This window comes from Octodon degus, unplaced genomic scaffold (assembly GCF_000260255.1).
Source record: "Octodon degus isolate 3935 unplaced genomic scaffold, OctDeg1.0 scaffold00333, whole genome shotgun sequence".
Classification (NCBI taxonomy): Eukaryota; Metazoa; Chordata; class Mammalia; order Rodentia; family Octodontidae; genus Octodon; species Octodon degus.
The window spans coordinates 189,658-196,765 of NW_004524909.1; the positions used below are offsets into that span (position 1 = coordinate 189,658).

The 7,108-nt window shown below is 35.8% G+C and overlaps 1 pseudogene; it reads left to right on the plus strand.

The window, feature by feature from the left end:
* Positions 1-2,502: 2,502 nt before the first annotated feature.
* On the plus strand, positions 2,503-3,521 carry LOC105741206 (annotated as a pseudogene).
* The last annotated feature ends 3,587 nt before the right edge of the window (positions 3,522-7,108 follow it).

Here is a 7,108-nt window from a genome sequence, read left to right on the forward strand (position 1 = left end):
GTACCGTGTAGGAAACTTAATGGAACGTTGATGCTAGCTCCCACTCCCCAGAGAGTCTTATTTAGTTCTTCTGGGATACAGTGACCCAGTAAATAACATTATTATTCAGCAATTTCTGAATTAAAACATACTCCCTTTTTTCCCCTCACACTTTTCTTTAAGGAGAGTATCCCCATTTCCCATTTGGTGTCCATTATTCTAATCTTTATGTTCAGATTTTTTCTATATCTGTTTAGTCTGTCAGATAATACCCAAATGATGTTCTTTTATTTTTATTGGTGAGAGTTTCTACCTAAATTACAAACATCATGGAGGCACTGGCACATACACGATGCATCTCAATTCTCTTTTCATTTCCTGCCCCTTCCCTCTCTCTTTTCTCCTTCCATTACTTGGTCTCCATCACTTTTGAGAAAAATCCATCTTCCTATTTTCTATTACTTATAGTTATTTTGTTCTTTATTTATATTTTGCATTTTTCATAGAAGAGGAATAGTGAAATATTTACACTTGTGTGTTTATTTCATTTAACTTTGTGGTTTTCCATTATGGCTATTATATTAACCATTTTCTTATAAATGACTCAAGTTTATCCTTTTTGGTGATAGAACAGTACTTCATTGTATATAAGTACAACAGTTTCTTTCTTTCTTTTTTTAAAAAGAGAATGAAAATGGTAAAAAGAAAAAAAAACATTAGAAATGATGCAGAATTTCATTTGTTTGTTTGTTTTGTGGTACCAGGGATTGAACTCAGGACCTTGTGCTTGCCAAGCAGGCACTTATTCTACTGAGCTATCCCTGGCACCAATGCAGAATTTCATTAAACAAAATAATAGGAATTCTACAATGGTGGTTATGTTGCATAATGTTATTTTCAAGTTAGTTATCTAGATTACCAGATGTAATATTATACAAAATTGTAAAAAAAAAGTCATAAGAAATAAAAAGAAAAAAAACTTAGCAGCACAATTATTCAAAGTATACTGCATATATACACAAATATATGTTTCCCTTCTTTATTTTGTCCTTTTCCTCATTCCAGTTTTTTCTTCCCATTTAACAGATTCTTTTATTTTCACAGTATCTATTGTACATTTTAGATTTTATTTATTCTTAGAGGTTTCACATTAGCAAGACAATATGATGTTTGCACATATGGGTCTGATTTATTTCACTTACCAAAATAGTTTCTAATTGCATACATTTGTCAATTAAAACCTCAAATTTTTCTTTTTTTAAAATAACTGAATAATACTCCATTGTATAAAAATATCACATCATTTTTATCCATTCCTCAGTTGATGGGCATTTGGGTTGTTTCTAAGATTTAGCTATAACAATTCATGTTGTTATAAACATGGGTGCACATAAATTGCTGTAGTATGATGTTTTCAGTTCATTTGGAAAAATACATAGGCGAGGAAAAACTGAGTGGAATGGAATATCCAATCCTAGGATGCATCACTGTAGTATGATATCTTTAACTCTTTCTGGAAGAAAACTAGGAGACACAGAGCTGGGTTGAATGATGTTTCTACTTCTAGCTTTTTGAGGAATCTCCATAGTGATTGTACTAGTTTCTATTCCAACCAATACTGTGTAAGTGTTCCATTTTTCCCCTTTACAGCCTCACTTCAGTCTGTGCTCCTTCTCATTTATACTTAACACATATGTCATTGTTTGATCTTCATCCTTAAGTTGTTCATTTTCTAATAGGAAGACTAAAGTAATCCAAGAATTTAGAGTTTTTTTCATAATAAAGAGGATATGTCTTTTTATTTGGGCATTAACAAAAGCTATTACTCTTTCAAAGATGAAGCCCAGTTTGGGTCTAAGTTTGGTGAAAGTCATTGTACAGGCCAAGTGGTGGGAAAGATTTTGGCTTCTAAACTAGTTTTATGAATTTTGCTCATAATTTTCTTCTGTCTTTTAAATGAGGAATGGAATTTAGTACTGCTCACCTGATATGGTAGTAAAATTAGAGCCATAACTTCACAAATGCTTTGTAGAACTCAGATGTACAATAGAATGTGTGAAAAACAGTAAAATAAAATAATATTGCCATTCCACTGATGCCTTAGGAAGTTCATCTCAACATGTATTGAACAGGTACTCAAATCACACTGCAGTCAATGTGAGGCCAAGACACACTTGGGAAATGCCATGTTATGTTAGAGTGTTTTCCTTATGTGACCTGCATAAAAATTCTCTGGCCATGTTACTGTGGCCTGAAACAAAAGCTTAGTCTTTAAAGAACCACTTCATTCTGGTTGAACTGTCATCATCTTGCATGACCCAATAAGTTCCAAATGACACACTTGAAGCCTAAATTTTATTTTTTTTATTTTTAAATTTAGAAATTTATTGTTTAATCCACAAGCTTCATATAGCTTTAGTTTAAAAAACAAAAACAAAAAAACAAAACAGTGAAACCAAGACACTATGTCAAAGTTCGGGCCCTTCTTCCAGCTTCCAAACGATCTCCGAGCGAGGCAGCAAGATGGTCGCGGGATTCTTCCGCGGAACAAGTGCAGAACAGGATAATCGGTTCAGCAACAAACAGAAGAAACTACTGAAGCAGCTGAAATTTGCAGAATGCCTAGAAAAAAAGGTGGACATGAGCAAAGTAAATTTGGAGGTTATAAAGCCTTGGATAACAAAACGAGTAACAGAAATCCTTGGATTTGAAGATGATGTTGTGATTGAGTTTATATTCAACCAGCTGGAAGTGAAGAATCCAGATTCCAAAATGATGCAAATCAACCTGACTGGGTTTTTGAATGGGAAAAATGCTAGAGAATTTATGGGAGAACTTTGGCCCCTGCTGTTAAGTGCACAAGAAAACATCGCTGGAATCCCTTCTGCTTTCCTAGAACTAAAGAAAGAAGAAATAAAGCAGAGACAGATTGAACAAGAAAAATTGGCATCAATGAAAAAACAAGATGAAGACAAGATAAGAGAGATAAGGAAGAAAAAGAAAGCAGCAGAGAAAAAAGGGAGAGGTCTCGAAGCCCAAGAAGACGCAAATCCAGATCTCCTTCCCCTAGAAGACGATCTTCCCCTGTCAGGAGAGAGAGAAAGCGCAGTCATTCTCGATCTCCCCGACATAGAACCAAGAGCCGGAGTCCTTCTCCTGCTCCAGAAAAGAAGGAAAAAACTCCAGAGCTACCTGAACCTTCGGTGAAAGTAAAAGAACCTTCAGTACAAAAGGCCACATCTACTAGTGACATCCTGAAAGTTCCCAAGCCTGAGCCCATGCCAGAACCTAAAGAACCTACTCCGGAAAAAAATTCCAAAAAAGAAAAAGACAAGACACGGCCAAGATCTCGGTCACGTTCCAAGTCAAGGTCACGGACCCGTTCTCGCTCTCCTCATATTCTACCAAGAAGGCGCCACAGGTCCCGATCAAGATCATACTCACCCAGAAGGTGGCCAAGCCCAAGAAGGAGACCATCTCCTCGAAGAAGCCTAAATTTTAAAGTGGATCAAAACACCATATTTTTCAAACAGGGCTCTTGAGATTATGACTTGAATGTGTAACAACAGTGGTCTCAGTGTTGCACCTGAGATCTAAATAGGTTAATTCCTATGCAGACAACCTATAAAAAGATATGAATCAGTGTAAGAGGGAAGATGCCAGTTTCTGTAAAACAGAAAGCCTGGAAGAATGGACCACAGCCCAAGCTCCTTAGAGTTAGGCTGGTCCAGTTGCAGTTTCTTCCTAAATTTATCAATCATCTCATTCACTCTTCTGCCAACAGAAAACTGGAACTCTCCAGGAGAGAGGAGGTTCTCACCAACAAAGAACATAACCATGAAATATAATGTTCATTATACCAACAAAATGTGAATAACACCACCATATTAATGAACACTTTGTTTTCTGTAACATTAAAATCCATTGTATTTTGAATGAATTTTCACCTATGTCTTTATATTGTGCATGAATCATTCAGAAAACATTGATCTACTGAGTTCTACAGGTCTTTCAAGTAATGACCTATTTAACCACAGGATATTAAAATTTCATGAGTGTTAAACTCATTGCCACTTCAATCAAGAAGTTCTTTATACATTGGGAAACTGTCAACGTTGTGGTGCTGGATACAAGTTTTAAAAATTCTAATTTCCACCAGAAAGTTCAGATTTTATCAGTGGTCACAAATATTGTTATTTTCTGAATGAGATAGTCTTACTTACCTCATTTTTAAGATAATATCTGCCAAACACCCATGTCTGAAAATCATGGTCTGTTACCTTCTTTTCAAAGGTAAGAATGTTGACATTTTTCTACAGAGAAAGGGGGCAAGAACAGCCTGCGGTTCAGTCACACAAGTGGATTTCCTCACTGTAACCACTGTGCTTCTGTGCGCAGTGGGTCATTACTGCCCACTTTGTCAGATAGAAGATTACAAAGTGTGCACAGAAAGACTGAATTTTGTTAAAACCAACTTTTGATTAAATTTTTAAGTAATTTAAATAAAATTTATTAAATTTAATTATTACTGCATTATTAAGGAAATCATTAGTTAAGGCTTTTTTCTTTCTTTTCTGCAAACACATGGTTGTGAAGAGTACAGTTTTGGGATAGGGCCTACCTCAGTGGTACAGTGTTTGCTTAGCACATACAAAGTGCTGGGTTCAAACTCCAAGGCCACACACACACACACACACACAGTAGAATTATTTCACTTTGGTGCTGCTGCCTTGATTCATTCTGCATATCAACACTTTTACCCTGACTGATTTCACATCAGTCAGAAACTGCAACTGGACCAGCATAAATGTCAGTATAATAAAAAAATATAACTTTTTAACATTGTTCAAAATTCATTTTGACTTTGCAGAGCTTCTAAAAGGGTTTTGAGAATTTCTCAGGTTCTTGAACCATATAGTTAGCTGCTAGATATTACAGAGCAGAATAGAGTAGGGTTTCAAGCAATGTAGATTCTATTATTATGATATATTACAATTTTTTATATTAAAAATTTTATAATGTGAGTATGTGTGTGTGCATATGAATGTATAGTGTGCCACACTATCATTGCAGATCTAAGAGAAAGGCTTATGTTCAAACTTCCAGTTTTAAACATTTTAACCTTTTCCCTGTGTTCATGCAGATATAGAACTGGTAGCTGTTTCCTACAATTACAACTTTTGTGATAACTTCATTGTTCTCTATATTTTCAGTTAACCAATGCTTACTGTAGAAATCAGGACCACCCATAAAGGAGCAATGGAGGTTATTTATTCAAAGCTTACTGACACACAGGAATCATCCATTTCACATGTAGCAGAGGCTCTCAGAAAGGTTTACAAGCAGGAAAATTTTATAATGGAAAATGAGAGAGGCTTCAGTTATGCCTTTGGTTGGAGAGTGCTAACATGAAGAAGCTGGAATCATGAGAGGCAAAAGCAAGACATCTTTACAGTTGGAGGACATATTCATTTATTCATTTTTCCTGATTGGTCCTGAGTTGAAGTCAAGAGAAAATATAAAGAAACTGTTCATCATTGATTGATCCCTGACTATATTTGGCTGATAGGTCCAGAAGGTATGGGTCAGAATGCAGTTGTTATAAATAGGCATCATCTGCATTTAACCTCTCATTGTTAACAATTCCTTTTAATACTTTTAAAAATGACTGGTTTGCAGGGATGGCCAAAAAGCTCAGCAGATTAAAGCTTAGGCAGGGACTGGGAGTTCGATTCCCAGGCCTGCCATTCCAGCCCCACCCCTGGGGCACGTTGAAAGGGTGATTGAGACTGGGCACGGTGGTGCACGTCTGTAATCCCAGCACTTGGGAGGTTGTTAACAGGAGGATCACCACGAGTCTGATCTATGCAGTGAGACTCTGTACAACCTGTACACCTTGTCCTAAATACAAAAAAAAAAAAAAAAAAAAGAAAAAAATTGACTGCTTTGCTTAGGTAGACTTTTAATAAAATCACTAAATTGTGTACCCATAGTTCATCTGCCTAGATATAGTTAATCTGACACAGTTCCTTGTAATATAGCACAATATTTGGGTAACTGTTTGATGAACATTTAAATTATATATATGTATATATATGTATATATATATATATTTTTTTTTTCACCATAAAGATGAGAAAACTCAAAGGACAATACAAGAAGATGCAATGCTAGGGTGAACTGGCCTGTCTGGGGCTGATGATATTCAAGCTAACCATGAAATATTCAATAAAATAACCTTCTGAGTTTTAAAGAGGCAAATTATACTCAATTCAGTGTCATTACTGGTGTTAATCAGCCTATGTTTCTTATGTGTTTACTATGAGTCAGTTTATCTGAAAGCAGAAAAGCTTTGAGAAATACAATACTACTTTTAGAAATAGGAAATACCTTTTTTCCTTCTCACCTCCTGCCATAGCACTGCCTTAGAATAATTATAAACATTCACAGGTGCTATTTAAATTAGGTGAAAGTATGTATTTGTTTCAAAACAATTATACAAAGAAGGAAACTGAGATAAACATGAAGCTTTCTACGTTTGAAGACATTCCTCTGGCTTGCTAAAGGAGGGCAATTTAATTCTAAAAGATTGCCTGTATTGATTCAAGTGCTGGTCCTAGATACTTAGCAGATGAATGAAACCAATGAAAAGGGCACTTAATGTTCTCATTTCCCAATACAAGAGAACAAGTATTAATAAAAGAAGAGAGTTAATTTTAGAAAATGATACTTCCCCTAAAAGATTTCATTTATTGAAAATGTTTTATAAAAGAAGATTGCAGGTTATTAGCATAAAACAATACATGGCTCACAAGAAAATGAGGTCAGAGAGAACTGCTTCTAGGGAGAAGGACTCCAGATGCTGCTTGGGATAAGACAGCAGGCCTGCCTGCCTACAGCAGGACTAAGCCTAAGGGAGTTTCTAATCTTGCAAAAAAACTGTGAAATGTGTAAAATCCCTGCTTTTGCTGTTGGCTCTTCTAATCCTTCTGCTTACTATTCCCAGTTCTACTTTATAGGTCTTGTTAACTGTGCCAGACTATTGTCTACCTATTGACTATCCAAACTGAGCTTGGAAGTAGCCCTGTCTTGACTGAGGGCAGGCATGACGTCTTCAGGGAACTTCCAT